This window comes from Pleurodeles waltl, chromosome 7 (assembly GCF_031143425.1).
Source record: "Pleurodeles waltl isolate 20211129_DDA chromosome 7, aPleWal1.hap1.20221129, whole genome shotgun sequence".
Classification (NCBI taxonomy): Eukaryota; Metazoa; Chordata; class Amphibia; order Caudata; family Salamandridae; genus Pleurodeles; species Pleurodeles waltl.
The window spans coordinates 455,941,142-455,959,202 of record NC_090446.1 but is presented as its reverse complement, the minus strand read 5'-3'; the positions used below and the strand labels follow the sequence as shown (position 1 = coordinate 455,959,202).

General features: G+C 42.0%; 1 protein-coding gene across 3 annotated transcripts in view; it reads left to right on the top strand.

Moving 5' to 3' along the window:
* LOC138304181 (structure-specific endonuclease subunit slx1-like) overlaps positions 1-18,061 on the top strand; it is a 164,354-nt gene continuing 146,293 nt past the window's right edge. For 2 of the 3 annotated variants that reach the window (XM_069244022.1, XM_069244021.1), the window contains exon 1: positions 1-336. The gene's annotated coding sequence lies outside the window, so the exon portion shown is untranslated. Of the gene's footprint in view, positions 341-18,061 lie in introns of all 3 variants that reach the window. The other variant, XM_069244023.1, reaches the window with a different exon arrangement.

Here is an 18,061-nt window from a genome sequence, read left to right as displayed (position 1 = left end):
TTCGTTGCCCCTGTCCAGCATAGGAAAAGGAAAATAGCGGGAGCCATTTTACATTGGGATGATTTCACAACCTAAATGCAAAGATCACGGCCTTTCACTAGTTGGAACTTCATTAGCCCACAGAGATGAGGCTGTTGTGTTCCGGTGATTTAAGAAAAGGATTTTCACGTTATTTCACTGAAATGGATATCCCGGTATCGATAATCTTTCAAGCAAACTTATAGAAAAAAAAATCAGTTGCCATTTTAGAAGTACGGTACTGGCAAGTGTCAGACACTCACAGGATCATTTGTGTGTTTAATTTACGAAGAGTAAAGAGGGCGGCCATCGTACACCGTGAGTAAGGTTAAATTTGTTTTGTTTCTCGGCGATTCTTAACAGTGATATGAAAGGGGATAAATGGTCACTTAATTTCATCAACATATGTGCGAACATGCTCGATTTAGGCAGGAGATTCCCGATCCTTAAAATAAAAATGGCGTTGCTTTAGCTGTCTCCCGACTAAAATTGCCGTTATTCAATGTTAGTTAATGGGCAAAGAAAAAAACGCGTATTGTTGTTTAATTATCTCATTTTTTGCAGTTTTATACAGCGACCCAAATGCATTGGAGCGCTTTAGATGAGCAACAGTTAATTTACACAACAAAGGTTGGCAGATATGGGTCACTGTGCCACACTCAATAGCACCGCCTTTTTAATTTCGCAAGAATCGCTGCTCTATTTCAGTGGTTGGTGTCACCGCCTTCGATTCAAAGCCTTGTCTGCATGGATTGGCCCCAGCACGCCCCCCCCCCTTGACATGCCACTCACCTACAAATATCCGGGCTGGTTGTGTGATGTACTCGATGTTTCCGCTTTACTTACCTGACTGTTATGTTGTTTGCTTGACGTTCCAGTTCTTCCGTCTTCCGGGTTACCTGCAGAGTTTGTAGGCAGTCAGATGCGCTATGAGTGCCGTTCTTCTGTCAAATGTGTGCATTTCTCATAGCTGCCGGGCTTCAGATTGCTATGTGCGACATTTTCATACTTTCAGTGTAGTTAGTGACGTTTCAGTAACAATGACTGACACTTTCATGCGAGCAAAATCAAACAATAAAGAGGAGAGAAACATATAAAGGTCAGAAATTACACCAATTTGAGCAACGAGAAACTTTAAGATCTTAAAACTGCTGCAAAGCACCATAAATGGAAGTGTACTAACCTGGTGCCCTTGTCATCTCATGGTACTGTTAAACAAATGTGTAACCGTGATATTAAACAAGTCTTTCACACACAGTACTTTAATAAAATTCTGTGCAAATATGCAGGCACACATGCAGTTAAATACATAAAGAAATACTTAATGGACGCAACAGATTGTAATTTGTATTATAAAATAAACCATATACTTTTAAAGTTGATATGTACATAACGTCTAGACGAAGTACAACACCTGCCCAAACTAACAAAACAGCAAATAAGAAAACACATTAAGACTAGTGTTAACAGCCCAGTAAGATCATTCACAGCGTTGAGGTAAGAGTATCAGAGACTGACTGTGCCATGTTCCTTATGCTAACCTGTAAAATAGTTATGGGCATTTCGTATCTGAAACCAAACACACAGGCTAGCATTTTATTTTGTGCTTGCATGCAACTTGTACTCCCATGTCACAGTTTTGCTGCCTATTTGACATTTTCAGTTGGAGAATATTTAAAACATGTTTCATTTTGAGGTCTGTTCATTTAAAACATTAATATAGAAGACATTATTCTATCCAGTGATCAACAGGGGCAGAATTTAGTTTAATTCTTTGTTATTCCTGAGAACACCCTTTCTTCAGCATTGCTGTGAGGCAACGTAAAGATAAGTTTTACTACATTTGAAAGAAGAAAAAAACTTGCTTCTCTGACTGACAACAACAGTAAATTCTGTGCTAAGGGAATGCCAAATGACATTCATCCTGTAAGTGACAATCTCTCCAGTACCACAGTTTATTTTAATAGCAGTCCTTTCTCTTGCATTTCTGGATATGTCCTCAAAGTCAGTGACTTGGTATTTGGCAAATTCATGTTCTAAGCAAGCTAGGTCCTACTCTGTAAACTTGATGTATGTTACAAACCGTTCCACCAAGAACAGCACACTATCAAAACCATGTTTTTGTTTCTCAAAAAAGTTAAAGACCCGTGAATGCTCAAGCACATTGTCATGATCTGGAAGGAATTTCAAAGCATACATTACTCCACTCTTGTGAAAGCTGCGAACTGCTTCATAGAAAGCTTTCTGGGTTCTTGGATCAATGTCCCTTCTTTCTAGCACCTTTCTTAACTTGGACAGTGATGCCAACATACAGACTTGAATCTGGGACCCCGCATTCTTCTGCTGCAAAATAAGGTAAACGTGCATCTGGGCTCCTCTTGAATGGCTGTATGACATCTACATGAAACACTCTGCTCAAGAGCACAACAATTAGGTCAATCGTAGCATCGTATAGGAAGTGAATTACTGGGTCTTCCCTTTGCAGCAAAATGTTCAAATGAACAAAAGCAGGTAACACCACCTGAAAAAATAGACAGTATATCTCAGACACAGGGTTCTCAAAACTCCGAACAAGTCTCCTTAACCTGCCCTTGGTAGTTCTGTCACTGTCTGGTGTTGACAGGAAGTATGAACGCAGAGCATCAAACTGAAGACGTGGTCTATCCAAACATGTTGACATTCCTAACCACCTCACAGAAATTAATTTGAGCATATGGCGAAAATCAGAAACCACAAATTGACAGAATTCAGCATACATATTTTTACGTTTTAAAGAATAGCCAAACCAGAAGTAGACATCTAAAAGCAGTCCTTGTATATCAAAATCTTTCAGCTAGAACAGAAAGTAGAAGCTGCATGGGATGCTGCATTGTAAGCCACGTGGTATGGAAAAGCCATGAAATAGATATTAGCGTTCAGAGACAGTACTCTAGTTTTAACTGAGTTATGCCTTCCCACATTCACTGAGGCACTATCCACACCAAAGCCAATACAATTTTCCCAAGGAATGGAATGTTTTCCCATAACATTAATGTTAGAAATGGGATCTCTAGTTGGCAGAGGTGTACACCCTTGTCCAAGTAGGGAGCACAATCCTAGTCAGAGTAAGCCACAACAAATCCAAATTATCCTGTGCCCACCCTCTGGCAGCTTGGCACTAAGCAGTCAGACTTAACTTAGAAGGCAATGTGTAAAGCATTTGTGCAATAAATCATACAGTAACAGAATGAAAACACCACAAAAATACATTACACAGGTTTAGAAAAATAGATATTTATCTGAATAAAATAAGATTAAAATGACAAAGATCCAATAAGCACAAGTTGAAATATCACTTTTAAAAGAGTCTCAATCCTTAGAAATCAAAAGTTGTTTCTTTGTTACACACAGTACCTGGGAAAAATAACAACACACGGAGACCGCAGAGGAGGAGATGCATGGAAAAATCAGGTGTTGCGTTAGATTTTCTGGCGTGGCACAGATGATGTGTAGTTTTTTTCCATGCAGCGGGGAGTTGTCGTTTTTCAGGCGCACAGTCTTGGTTCCTCACTGCGACGTGGGGATATTTTGCCGCCCAGGGACGATGCATTGAAAATCCTTAACGCGCTGGAAGAAGGAGCAAGAGCTATGTCGATCTGGTAGGCGATGTGTTGAATTTTCTGTTGCAAGGCAGGCACTTTGTCGAATTTCCAGTCAGAAGTTGGTGCTGCGTCGTTTTGGTCAGCGGTGCGGCGATTTCTCAGCCACAATGCAGGCTTTCTGTCAATTTCTGCAGCCTTTATAAGTTTTCGATACACAAGGATTTTCTTGAAGAGGTGAAGTCTTTGTTGGCCCGAGACTTCAGAAACAGGAGGCAAGCTCAATCCAAGCGCTTCGAGAGCACTTCAGGAGGAAGGCAGAATCCTTCCAGCAGAGGCTAGCAGGCAACAAGCAGGACAGGAGTCCTTCTCAGCAAAGCAGTCCAGATGAGCCCTTTGGGCAGCCAGGCAGGTGTAGGTCCAGAGTGTCAGATTTGGTGGGGTCAGAGACCAAGTTTGTAAACCCCAAAATGCCTTTTAAGTGTGGGAAACTTCAAAGAGTGTTTTTTGAAGTGCACAAATTCCTCTGGTGGGGGCAGAGCCAGTCCTTTGTATGAGGGCAGGCCACTGACCTTTGAAATGAAAGTGTCTCTCCACCCTTCCTGCCCAGGAAGACCCATTCAGTATGCATATGAATGCAGATGTGACTGGATGTCCTGTGTTTATGGTTGTCTGGGTGGAATACACCAGGAGAGCTTTCAACCAGCATAGACCAGATGTGGATTGGAGACAGGCTGTAAAGCACAGATGACAGTAAGTGCAGATAAATGCCCACTTTCTAAAATAGGCATTTCTAAAATAGTAATATTAAATCCAACTTCACTAGTAAGCAGGATTTTCTGTTACCGTTCTGGCAATACCATTAAGACATGACCACTCCTTCCAGATCAGAATCTACCACTTAAGAATGTATAAGGGGAGTTCTAAAGTTAGTCTATGAAAGGAGCAGGTCTCACAGTAGTGGAAAAGTAATTTATGAGTCTTTCACTACCAGGATATGTAAAACACATAAGTACATGTCCTGCCTTTTACCTACATAGCACCTTGCCCTATGGGTTACCGGGACATACCTTAGGGGTGACGTATATGTAGAAAAGGGGAGTTTAAGGCTTGGCAAGTAGTTTCAAATGCCAAGTCAAAGTGGTAGTGAAACTGCACACACAGGCCTTGCAATGGCAGGCCTAAGACTTGGTTAAGGGGCTACTTATCTGGGTGGCACAATCAGCGCTGCATGCCCACTAGTAGCATTTAATTTACAGGCCTTGGGCACATCTAGTGCACCTTAATAGGGTCATACGAGTAAATTAAATATGCCAATTGGGTATGAGCCGATGTTACAAAGTTTTTAGGGAGAGAGCACATGCACTTTAGCACTGGTTAGCAATGGTAAAGTGTCCAGAGTCCTAAAGCCAGCACAAATGAGGTCAGAAAAAGAAGAAGAGGAAGGCAGAAAGTTTAGGTTGACCCTTCAGAGAGGCCATTTTCCAACATTTAGATGCTGCAGTGAATATACCTTCAGCTGTACTTTTCTTGCTTAAACACGTCAAGAAATTTGCAGCATACCAAACCCTGCTTCATATCAGAAATGCGTACAGTTATGGGATTAAACTTTTTCAATGTCTTGATAATTGCTACCATCAACACACAGACTGAAGGCTGAGTCTGTCATCTCAGCCACCAAGTCACTCAGCAACTCTGGTGCAATTGCATCATTTAATACACAGGTTGCATTTGTTCCAGCACAAGCATAAACTTGCACAATTTTAGATTCTTGAAAACATGCCCCTATGAGGCTGCCCAAATGATCAGCAGCAGCTAAGGGCACAATGTGCTGTGCCAAAAACCCTGTGCATTTTATTTCAGCTTCTTTGGGAAGGGAGTCTTCACTAGAAGATGTCTTTGTCAAGTAGATTCAGATGGTCTTCATTTTAATCTTTGAGTCTCAAGGGAAGTATGAACTTTACCAATTATATGGCGCTTCAGATCAAACTCTCCTTGATGCTCACAAGAGACATTCTCCTCACAAACCAAGCAGCAGGAGTCATATGGATCGGTCTGAACAGGAACAATGATCCCTCCAGTTAAAAATAGTGTCCAAAATTATGAAGGTCCCCTATGAGTTTAGCCTATGAAGATTTTGAATGAAAGCACTAATGCTACCGGGTAGCCTGTTCACAAGCACCTATTGACCACACCTAAAGCAGGCTGCTGTAGTACAATACACAGTCGATACAATGTATTATGTAACTTGTTGACGGCTGAATAGACACTGATTAGGAAAACACACTAAGCAATTAATTGAGCATTTCAGGACCTCCATCCCACTGACGTAAAATATGGAAGTCTAGTTCATCATAGTGTAGCTTTTCCATGTGATTGACTGAAAAGTAAGCTGTCCATAGAGAGAAACTGGAATGCCCAGGAACACACAGTGTGTGGAGCTTTTATTAAAATGTTAGTCTCCTAAATACCTGCTGTATATAGTAGAAAATATATGTATCTTCCTATAATGAAAGGGGCACTGACATCTGTGAAAACATTTCTCATTGTGCAATGACTCTTAAAACATATCAGCCAACTAAAAACTGATAACATAAACCTAGGTGGCAGCTATTGTCAACACACTTTAAAGTATATAACCTGATTTAACTACCTTTATATTGCTCTGCTTTCATCCAAGACCGGTCGAATTTACTGTGATAGTACCATGCCCGAACTTTCTTCTCACTAGATTTCCTTTGGCTGGCACCAGGGTTTCCCTTTTTGAAACTCATAGCTGAAGTGCAGGGCTCACTGTCATTAGTATCAGACATATTTCTGTCAAGACGAGGAAGTGAAGGAAACTAAAATATGTCAAACATTCTACATGTATGACCAACAGGGATAAAGCATGTTTTAGCCAATCCGTGAAGGTCATAGTGAAGCTCCGACACGCTGGTGTAGCCTTTCAACTGATAGGGCCTAGTACGTCTTGTCAACCTATTATGCTCCTGAGTTCCCTCTGTTTTTATTTTAAGTAAGAACGGTGTTTTGACTGTTCACAACTATCTGGCATTGAAAATATACCTCATTATTTAGAAGTCAGACTGGTTTTCAGTTCAAACCAGCGATATGTTTTACCCTCTGAAAATACTAAAGACTTTAGTACTCACAACCCACCTGGTAAGTCATTGACTCTGTTCTGCTGTGCAGTGTGCAGGGCCTCATCTTGTTCAGTGTAGGCCTACAAAGATTTACTGGGTCTCATATGCACTGTGAAGATGATGGATGACGAATGTCTATTAAAAAACCCCACACACGTTTGAATTTATGGGTCCAGAAATAATTAAGGTTTTAAGCATTTTTATAGGATTCATCATTGCACTTAAACAGTATTTATAATCCAGAACACACTTTATCAACACAAATTAACATTTCAATGTTGTGTCAGCAAATACATTTCAAGCACAAGATCATAGGAGTCATGGAAAAAAACGCTGACTTGAAGTTTGAGCTATATTAAGCATGTGCATTGTTCCCACACGCTGCTCCTCTACCTCTCAACTCCCACTGGGCCATAACTGGACTCAAAGGCAAAGAGTGACATGGTTAATTTGCAACACAACATGCTTTAAAAACTTGTTGCAGGATTGCTGCGTTTTTAAAGTGCTGAGCGTTGGGAAGGCAAGCTTACCATCATGGATGCCTTCCCCTAGCGCTGCTTTTGTTTAGCCAGCAACACATTGCATTCTGGGGCTTGTGGGTTTGGTCGCATATGCAAACAAGCAATATCAAACATTAACAAAATCAGCCAAGCTTAGAGGTGTAAGGCAGGTGCTCAAACTATTGAAACCTCATGATCTGAGTATCAGCAACATAGACTAAAATGTATTACTTGTGCAGGGACTCTCCTCACAAGAAAGCATTTTTGTAATGCACCTATATCAAACAACATATGTAAAAACCCATTTCAACATAAAAACACATATTCTGGAGAAGTTTAACAAGGGCAATTTATAATTTGCAATGGCAGGGTAGCGTCAGCCTGTAACATTGTTCACAGCCTTAGGACACAGTGGCTAGACCCCAATAGTTGCTTCTTCCGACTTGTTTGCAGCATAAATAGCCTGGGAACAATTATACAAACCATCATCCAACTCCTTAGCTCTGTTGGTATATGCTGAAACTCCAGAAGTAACAAAATAATTTTAGTGAGATAAACATTAACGCTAATAATCCTCATAAAATACCGTTTTGCAAATATGCATGGTTCACATTCTTTAGTGAAAACGCACTACACAAAACACTCATCTTGCTCCAGCACTAATATTCACCAGAGTTATCTTGACTTTGTTGCATGAAGAAAACTCCTGCACACACAGAGAATTCAGCTCCACTGCCAGCTGGTTTTAAACCCTTGCCATCTTATTAAAGCATCCTTCACACCTCAGGTGTTGGTGAGCACCAGGTGCAGTGGGGACTGAAGTTCCACAAGTAAACAAAACGGATCTCATCTGTGTGAGAAAAGCAGTAACTTAAAGCTAACTTCAAAATACGCAGTGCTGCGAAAATCTGTGTGGTTCATATTCTTTGCAGCAGGGATATTACCCTCTGCGTAGGCTCCTGAAAACTGCCCCTAACCAAAACACTGATCTTGCAAGGAACATTTATGTTTACTGAGCTATCCTGACATTTTAATTGTTGTGCCCACGGTGAACCAGATGCCCCCGCGCGACATAAGCTAGTTGTACAAGTGAACAAAAGCAGGGTGACAGAATTATTTGAAAGCAGTAACTCACAGCTATCTAACCTAAACAGTTTTGGGAATATGCATGTTCTTTCAATAGGGGATATATTAACCCTCTCTTCGGTAGAACAGAGTGAATTGCCAGTTATAGTAGCCTGTACATTGAAATGACTGCAGTGACAATTTTCATGACATACCTTGTCTCTAAGTTAGAGGCACAATACTACTGTGAACTGTTGTTTTTATTAATCATGAACTAGTTAATGAAAACTTTTACATGATAAAAAGCATGCATTCTAAAGCATAAAAAGAACCTAGCCAGTAAAATGGTGCAAGGCACATTTGAGTTGAAAGAACACAACAATGATTGTCCTTAAATTCTAAGCATGCAATGCTAGAAAATACCAATGCAAGGAAAATACAGATGAAATTGGGCTAACAGGCAGAAAACATAAAAGGAAAGTAAACACTGATTAGGTGCAAATGTTTGCAGCAGCTTGTAAGCAAGAGTGATTTTTTTGCTTTCAAAATTCAATGTTCTGAAAAAAATGCAAGCAGGAAAAAAATGTTTCGCTTCTATGAAAGATGCTATTTCTTTGGAGCGTCATGGAGTAAAATGTGTTGATGCATGCTAGTATTTCCAAAAATATTCCTAATGGAAAGTCACTGTAACCATTTTCAACAAGATTATAAGAAGCATAAAAGTAAACAAGTACTGGCAAAACCAACCAGTCTGAATTTTGTTTTGTGAGTCTTTTGGTTTTGTCAACGCGTGTCTTGTTTTGACATGGCTTTTGTAACACTTTATTGTTGTGGGAGCTGTCGGGCCCATAAAATAATAACAAAAACTGACTAAAAGAAAAAACGGTTTTTGGTCTCAAAAAGCACACATTGCCACTAGTGGCGTAACAAAGGCCCCGCAGCCCCTTTCCAGGGAGCCCCCTCAGCACAGCACCTGCCCTGAGTTAGCCTGGAGGGAGGTGCCCTCCATATTCCTTGCGGGCCCCCTCCAGTTTCATGACGACACTGATTGCCACAGTGGTTCCTGGCACTGCACAAAACTACTTTGTATGCCAATATGCTCCTTGTGGAACAGCAGAATGCAATCACTCACAGTAAAGCCAGCCAATAGATAGAGAAATAGATGTTTATTAAAAACAAAGGCCCAATTTTAAGAATGGCCTTGCGCCATCTAACGCCACATTAGCATAATTTTTCTGACGTAAATGTGCATTAGTTTGCCAAAAACGTTGCACCATATCTACAAAGTGGCACAAGGCATGCACTGTGCCACTTTGTGACCATTTGTGCCACGTTATGCATGCGCCATGCATAATGTATGTAAAGGGGTGTTCTGGCACAAGGAGGCCCGCAAAAATGGCTCAATAAAGTCTACAAGATTTCATTGTGCCATTTTTGGTGTCATTTTTAACGCCTGCGTAAAACCGGCGTTAAAAGGATACACCATTTGGATTCAGTAGGCCTACTTGCAATTTTCTCCACTAGCATCAGAATTTTTGACACTAATGGAGCAAAGCGCCACAGTAGCATAAAAAGTTTGCCACTATTGTACCTAATTCCGCCATGGTGCGCTGTATATTAAATAGTAGCATTAGGAGGGCGCAAGAAAAGTGGCGTTTATGATGTGAAGCACCACTTTTCTTGAATCTGGGACAAAATGTCTTTGTTAATGCCAGACCTAATTAGGGACCCAATTCTTAAAGAATGTCACTAAAGTAAATCCATGGTCTATGTCTTTGAATTAGTGGCTTTCATGAATTCACAAGAACTTACAGAAGTAGACCAGGAAATCGTACTCCTAGAAAATATTTGTGAACTGTATTTTAGCACAGGCAAATATGCATGTGCAGATTTGTTCACGTGAAAATCTATTGAGCGTTTACAAGTTCACTTTCCCTCCAACCTCTTTTTTTTTCCCCTCCAAACCTGAAAGAACTTCTACTTCTGCCCTTGTCAGGAGTAAATATCCAAACTTTCTCATTATGGGAAAAGATTAGAGAACAGCTGGTGAAAATCCTTAAACATGCAAGTTAATAGGTTTGCAGACTCAAAGGCATTCCAGCCCTGGAACTATTGCTTTCTCCTTCCTCCAACCCAGTATGTAGCTTTGCGGGAAGGTGGCTATTATCACAATGAGATTGCTGCCATAATTTGTCGTCGCACTACATGGCACCAAAGGGACAAGTAGATTATTTTACAGGACAAGTAGATTTAAGAAGTAACCTGCCCCATGTACAAGTAGATATTGTAATAAATTCCACACCCCTGAAGGCCACAAACCCATATCTTCCAGCTGTCAGCCTCATAAAATATTATAGTCCACTGACTTTGCAGGCTACCATAGATATAATTAAAAGCATTAGCATTGTAGGGTTGATGAGGGCAAGCTTGAAGTTGGGATGGCTGACTGGGGCTCACACATTAGCCTAGGGTCACAGTGCGGCTGCAGGTCCCGGCGGTTTCATTTCAATAATAAGTACACTACTGTTCAAATCAATAAGTGGCCTTGTGACCATCACAGAAGTGTTTTAACAATATATGTCAAGTTGTGGCGCGCATCCATGGCTCAGTAAAGTGTTTTTACTTTTAATTATGTGTGTCATAAGTTGTGGCGGCACACGCACATTGGTGGCTCAGTTATCATCACTGTCATGTGTCGCAGGCCGGAGAGTCTGTCACAGAATTTATTCAAGCAAAATTATTTAACAATTAACAGATTGTGGGAGCAGTGTACATAGGCAGTCAGTTGTGTTCATCATACATTGAGGTTTAAACACCGGCAGCAGAGCTCTCACTTACTGAGGATCAGATGACTGCCGACGCTGCGGCCTGGTGGGCTGGGTCCTGCTGCGGTGATGCACTGTCTGTGACTCTGACTAGTCCAAAGCAGCTGTGGTGGCCTGCTGCGGTCGTGTCTCTGTTGCATGAAGCTGCGGTGTGGCTCACCCTGGGTTTTTACTTGCTGCTGCACAGCTGGCCGGCCGGCAGCACAGCAGGGCGAGAGTCGGCCACGGGGGCTGTGGGAATGATTTCCCGCGAGTGGATCAATCCTACCTCATCCCCCATCGCCACTGGCCTCTGCCCTCAGGGCCTTCGGCGAACAAGGTTGGAGGACTCACTCAGAGGACTTAGCTGCCTCTGCACTGGGTGACGGCACTACACATTAAACTTGCCTCCAGACATAAATGACGCTCGCAACACGGGTGGCAGGTAGGCAGGATGCAAACCACGTGACTCAGCCACTCAACACCCTACTTTGTCAAACTGTGTACATTAGATTTTTACTAAAGTTATAGTCTCACCATTGGACAATGTCTGTTGTATGACGTCAGATAAGTTATGCGCGTATGCAGACGGCTGGGCCAGTAGGAGGGCGTCAGACCTAGATACATTTGTAGTACTGAACTGAGAGCTGATCTAGAGCTAGCAGCCCCGCCCTTCGCTTGCCGGGAGCTGGTAGCGCAGAGCCCCACTGCACTGCAGTTCTGTTGATCTGTGCATTATAGGGCTCCGTTTTACTGCTAAGGAGACGCTATGAATGGGTGATTTTCCATTTCAGTGGGGTGATGCGGCTCACCACACTGAGATGCGTTAGACTAATGCCTGATGCATGGTACTTGGCAGGACTGCTTTCTCATGAGTAAAGCAAGGCAACCAATAAGCAGTAGTTGAGTGACTGTTTGAAGTTTTGATTACTGTATCTAGACATATCACACACACAAATTAACATATGCTTAAAACTAGCCAGACCTATTGCAGCGCTGACGCTGTTGACAAGACTTTAACTGACTTCAGGCTCAACTCCACAGCTTTTAGTTATGCCAAGTCATACACACCCGCCCATAACCTGAATTTACTCAGACACCTAGAGGCAACTCAGTTCACAGTTAGGACACTATACAAGAATAACATGTTGCATGGAAATAAACTACAGAAACACAATTGGTAAATGTTAGACTTTTCATCCTTGGCGTGGTCTCCCTTAACTTTTTGCCTCTGTTCCCCAGGTTGTTGATGTGTGCTGGACTCTGATTTTATTGTTTTTGTTACTCTGGGCACTTTACCACTGCTAACCAGTGCTAAAGTGCAAGTGCTCCTGTTTAAAATGTGTACGTAATTGGTTCTCCATGATTGGCATATTTGTTTTACTGTTAAGTCCCTAGTAAAGTGCACTAGAGGTGCCCAGGGCCTGTAAATCAAATGCTACTAGTGGGCCTGCAGCACTGGTTGTGCCACCCACATAAGTAGCTCTGTAATCATGTCTCAGACCTGCCACTGCAGTGTCTGTGTGTGTATTTTTACACTGTAAATTCGACTTGGCAAGTGTACCCACTTGCCAGGCCTAAACCTTCCCTTTTCTTACATGTAAGGCACCCCTAAGGTAGGCCCTAGGTAGCCCCAAGGGCAGGGTGCAGTGTATGGATAAGGTAGGACATATAGTAATGTGGTTTATATGTCCTGACAGTGAAATACTGCCAATTTCGTTTTTCACTGTTGCAAAGCCTGTCTCTCTCATAGGATAATATGGGGGCTACCTTTAAATATGATTAAAGTGTAGATTCCCCTAGAGAGTAGATGGACATGTGGAGTTTGGAGTCCCTGAACTCACAATTTAAAAATACATCTTTTAGTAAAGTTGATTTGAAGATTGTGCGTTTGAAAATGCCACTTTTAGAAAGTGAGCATTTTCTTGCTTAAACCATTCTGTGACTCTGCCGTGTTTGTGGATTCCCTGTCTGGGTCAGTTTGACAGTTGGGTTGTTTTTCACCTCACACCAGACAGTGACACAAAGGGGGCTGGGGTGTAACCTGCATTTCCTGATTAGCCATCTCTGCTAGGAGGGAGGGGTGGAGTGGTCACTCTCATCTGAAAGGACTGTGCCTGCCTCTGACAATGCCGGCTCCAACCCCCTGCTGTGTGTCTGATGACTTGCCTGGGCAAGGCAGGATTTCACAAGTAGGTGTGAGTCCCCTTTGAAGAAAGGTGACTTCAAAGACTAAAATGGGTATAAGAAGGGCACCCAAATCTACAGACTTTAGAAACACTTCTGGAACCAAGAGGAACCTCTGCCTGGAGAAGAGCTGATAGCTGAGGAAGAAGTGCTGCCCTGCCTGTGACTGTGCTTTGTGGAGCTTTCCTGCAGTGCTGCTTCTGCCAGAGTAAGAGGGCAAAGACTGGACTTTGTGTGCCTTCCATCTTGTGAAGAAATCTCCAAGGGCTTGATTAGAGCTTGCCTCCTGTTGTTTGAAGTCTCAGGGACAGCAAAGACTTCTCTCTGCCAGCACCTGGAGTCTCTGGAGAGACTCCTGCTCTGACAAGTGGTGCCCTATCCAGTCCCTGGGCCCTTGAAAGGAAAGCTGGTGGAAATCGACTTCAGACGACTCCGGACCGACGCCGCTGCTGAATCCGGTAACGCCGCCTGCACCTGACGCCGTGACCTTCGCTGGAACGCGACGCTCTTCGCAGGCCCGACGCCGCAGCAGCCCCGCTGAAGTCCGCGACTCCGTGGAAGTCGCCGCACCTCGTCGTGACCGACGCCGCTTGAAGTGCACGGATTCAACGTTTCGCACAGACGCCGCGATTCCCGACTTTGCGCATCGGCTTGTTTTCACTCTTCACCAAAGGTACTGTACTTGGGGGTCTACACGACTCCGTGTCCGGCGCCGCTGGTGTCGGCTTGTTGGGAACGACTCCGTCACGACGCCATGTTAACATCTCATTGAAGCATTTTTTGTTTCTAAGTGCTATTTTTGAGTTTAATCTTTAAAAATTCATAACTTGACTTGTGTATGTCGGATTTTTGTTGTTTTGGTCTTGTTTTGTTTAGATAAATATTTCCTATTTTTCTAAACCGGTGTTGTGTCATTTTGTAGTGTTTTCATTAAGTTACTGTGTGTGTTGGTACAAATACTTTACACCTAGCACTCTGAGGTTAAGCCTACTGCTCTGCCAAGCTACCAAGGGGGTAAGCAGGGGTTAGCTGAGGGTGATTCTCTTTTACCCTGACTAGAGTGAGGGTCCTTGCTTGAACAGGGGGTAACCTGACTGTCAACCAAAGACCCCATTTCTAACAGTAAAAATATAAAGTCTTATGGACTGCAAATGAAGTAAAACTTGAAGTGTAAATAGGACTGCATTGCTCGCATGGATTACCTAGGTTAAGCATTGACAAATCTATCTGGGGCAACTGCACTGCTGGCTAACAATCCCAGCTGCAGTCTGGATTAGCTTGACTGCTGTTGCTTGAGTGCTCTGTTAGCCTCAAAATGTGAGACTGAGAAGACACAGTCGCATTCAACTTACTGGCCCTTGTGACGCAGAGTACTTGGCTGAACATTGGTCCTGGGAGCATCACACACCTTGAAATGTTGCTCTCAAGAGCTGCACGCTGCTTACAGTTTCTGTGTTTCTGGTGTGGCATTGTAATCTTTATTTCAGGACTCCCCAGAACATATAAAGTGTGACTAGCTTGGGCCAGAAGAGGTTTATGTGGCAACTACAGTCATCTCTTGATTGGGCCGGGCTCACACTGCATAAATTAGAGGGAAATGGGTTCTGGCTGTACCCAAGTCACGCTGAAAGAGAGTGTCTCAAGGAAAGTTCAGGGAAGCTAAATATGCATGACAAATGTTTAGTGTAGTAACATGCAGGCAAGTGCTAAAATGTGTTAAAATATCCGCTGGTGCATGGTACTTGGCAGGACTGACTTACCTGTACCACATTTTTAAACATTCTTTAAACAAGCATTTGCAATGAGATATGTCTCACATTTTCTTGAGTTAGAGCTATTGGCATTGTAAATTCATAACTGGACATTTCTTGCCACACAAATTAGTCAACCCAGACTCATAATTTCATCTTTTCCTGCCATATAATTCCAGTGCCTGAGCATTTAGCTAAAGCTCTTCCATTTACCGTCTTCCTCTATCTTAAAACATATACAATTATCATAGAAACATTTATCAGAAATAACCTTTTGCCATTAGAGTGTAATGCTTAAAGCACCATAACAAAAATATCATTTGGGAAGGATTGGAGGGTGAAAGGAAAGACGAAGTAGGGAGTAAAGATGGAGAGGACATGTGATGTTGTAACGGTGTTTTGGGCCCTGGAGTAAGAAAGGAAAATGGTTGACTGGAATTTCAGTTGGAAAATACAACAGTAATTAGAATTGAGTGAGGTCTTTAGGTCTCTGGGCCATGGTGCCCGTCACCTGTTGCTCCATTGATAACTAGGCCTCAGGAGAGAAGAAATAAAAGGAAGAAAGAGAAGGGGTTGCAAAGAAATAAAAGAAAGAAGGGAACGAAAGAATGAGGAAATTAAAACACAACTAATAGAAGAAATAAAGCAGACGTGTGAAACTAAAGAAAAAAAGGAAGGTAGGTAGCGAACGAAAGATAAAGAGGAAAAATTAATGAAGGAAGTGTGAAAAGAAAGAGAAAAATGAACATTAGAGTAAAAAGAGAGATGGTGAGAGAAACAAGCAGCAAAAGAACCTGGGCATGTATGTACTGACACATTTCCCACAGAATAGGAAAACCACTTTGACACATCGGGTCCCAATAAGTAACTTGTGGCTTCCACATACAGACAGGAAAAAGAGAAATTTACAGCAAAAAGCGAATTGACAGATAAAGATAAGAAAAACAGGAAAGGAAGGAAGAAGAATCTAATAAAAAAAAGTGAAAGGACGCATACTGAGTCAAAGGAAAGAGCAAATAAAAAAGACAAGGAATGAAGAGAAAAAATAGTGAAAGAATGAACGCCCGATGAAGGAAAAAGGGAGGAACGAAACAAGGAAAGAAATAACCAAGTTTTTACGAGTTTGAAAGAGGAGGTAGCAAGAGGTAAAGGGAAATTAAAAAAAAAAGGGAGAGGAGTAGAAATAAACATTTGAAAGTAAGAGTGAAACTGTTAGCATGTGGATTTTGAAAGCTGGAAAGAGAAAAGTGGGGGAGAAAGAAAACATTGAGAGTACACAGAGTAAAGGAAAGAACGGACTGAGATAGGTGAAATAGACCCTCCCAAATAAAGATGGCAGCTAAGACTAGATTTAATTGTCTCCCCTACGTCCTCAAACAGAAGTCCGAGTGTGGAACAGCAGGGGTCACTGCAGAACAGCAGGAGGTGCATTAGCAGAGTTGTATGTGAACCCCAAACACAAACAGAAAAAGGGGCAAAAGCTCAGCCGAGCTCAGCCAACATAATGACACAGTGTTTTTTTCTTTTTATTTGCTGATATGAGTTGGATGCAAATTAAAAATAAGTGAGAGGTTTTGTTTAACTGTAGGTGTTGGGGAACAACACACAGGTCCTGGGTGAGTGGGAGCAACATGGCGGACACAAGTGGGACAAAACGCAGGGCATGAGTGGAGGAAAGTAATGTAGGTGTGTACAGCCACTACCTACCCAGAACTTACTGTGCCAAATGAGATTCACAAATGAGTTAGTTTGCCAAAGAATATAGCCAACCAATGATAAACAATGGGTGGTCTCCAAGCCCACTGTTAGAAAACAACAGGTCTTGCAAGAGGCAGCGCATGTGCCGTCTTAGGCAACACCTAAAAAAAATCATTTTCAATGCAATGGGTCTTGCGTTTGTTCGAGTTAGAGCTATTAGCGTTGTAAATCCCTTACTGGACTTTTCTTGCCCCATAAATTGCAAATGAAAAGTAAAACAGTTGACAGAAGCAAGTCAAAGAGCCATAGCTGCCATGAGCGTGGGCACAAGAGTTATTGGCTTTCTGCGTCAATGCTAGAAAGGATCGTGGCTGGGATGAAAGACAAACCGAAACCGGAGGAGGGGGTCATCATATGCTGTAACAAGAGAAAGTGTGGCGTTTTGTGATGACCAACAAAAATGTTCACTTAGTGAAATCGTCTAGGAGCACACAAAAGGGGAACATTTCACAAAATACACCAATACAAATGAAGCATTTAAGACCAGCACAACAAGGAACGAATAACAAGAGTGGGTATGGGTAAAAGCCCACAGAGGGTTTATAACGAACCAGAACACTTGAGCGCTTAACCCTAAAGACATGCACTACTTGATGCATGCATCCGAACACAGCCCATACTGACAGGAGACTCCCAATTTTCTAAGCCAAAATCACCTTAATTTTGACTGTCTCCTGCCTATAAGTTGCCTCTACTTCAATGGAAATCAACTGGTAAAATAAATTACCACATTATTTTTCAAAGTCTCCCGCTTGGCTGTTTCCAAATCTTGGCATGTATGCTGATGTGACTGACCCTTTCATAACTCTCTGCCATTATAATAATCAGATGAGTTTATACCACCACAGGTCAGGGCATCACATTTCGAGTGCTAATTTTCAATTTAACAAATGAGTATAATCTGGGAAGTGCAAACTTCCCAGCTAAAGTTAACACACAATGCGAATTCAGATCACGTCCAAACTTTAAATTAAACATAAATTCTACCTAAAAGCAGAAAATGCAACATTTCTGTGAAATTATTAGAATGAACGTAGACCTCTCCAGAATAAATTAATCTGATCAGCATTATTATGGGCTAAATACATTTTCTAAAAAGATGTAACGTTTCCTCTATGGTATTTCTGCCATGTATGCCCTGACTTATGCTTCATAGTAAGATTCATCATGTGTATTTCAATTCTTTAAAAAAGAATCTTGCTGAAAACGTAAAATGCACCTTGAAATTGATTGACCAACTTTTAATCGCCACAATAG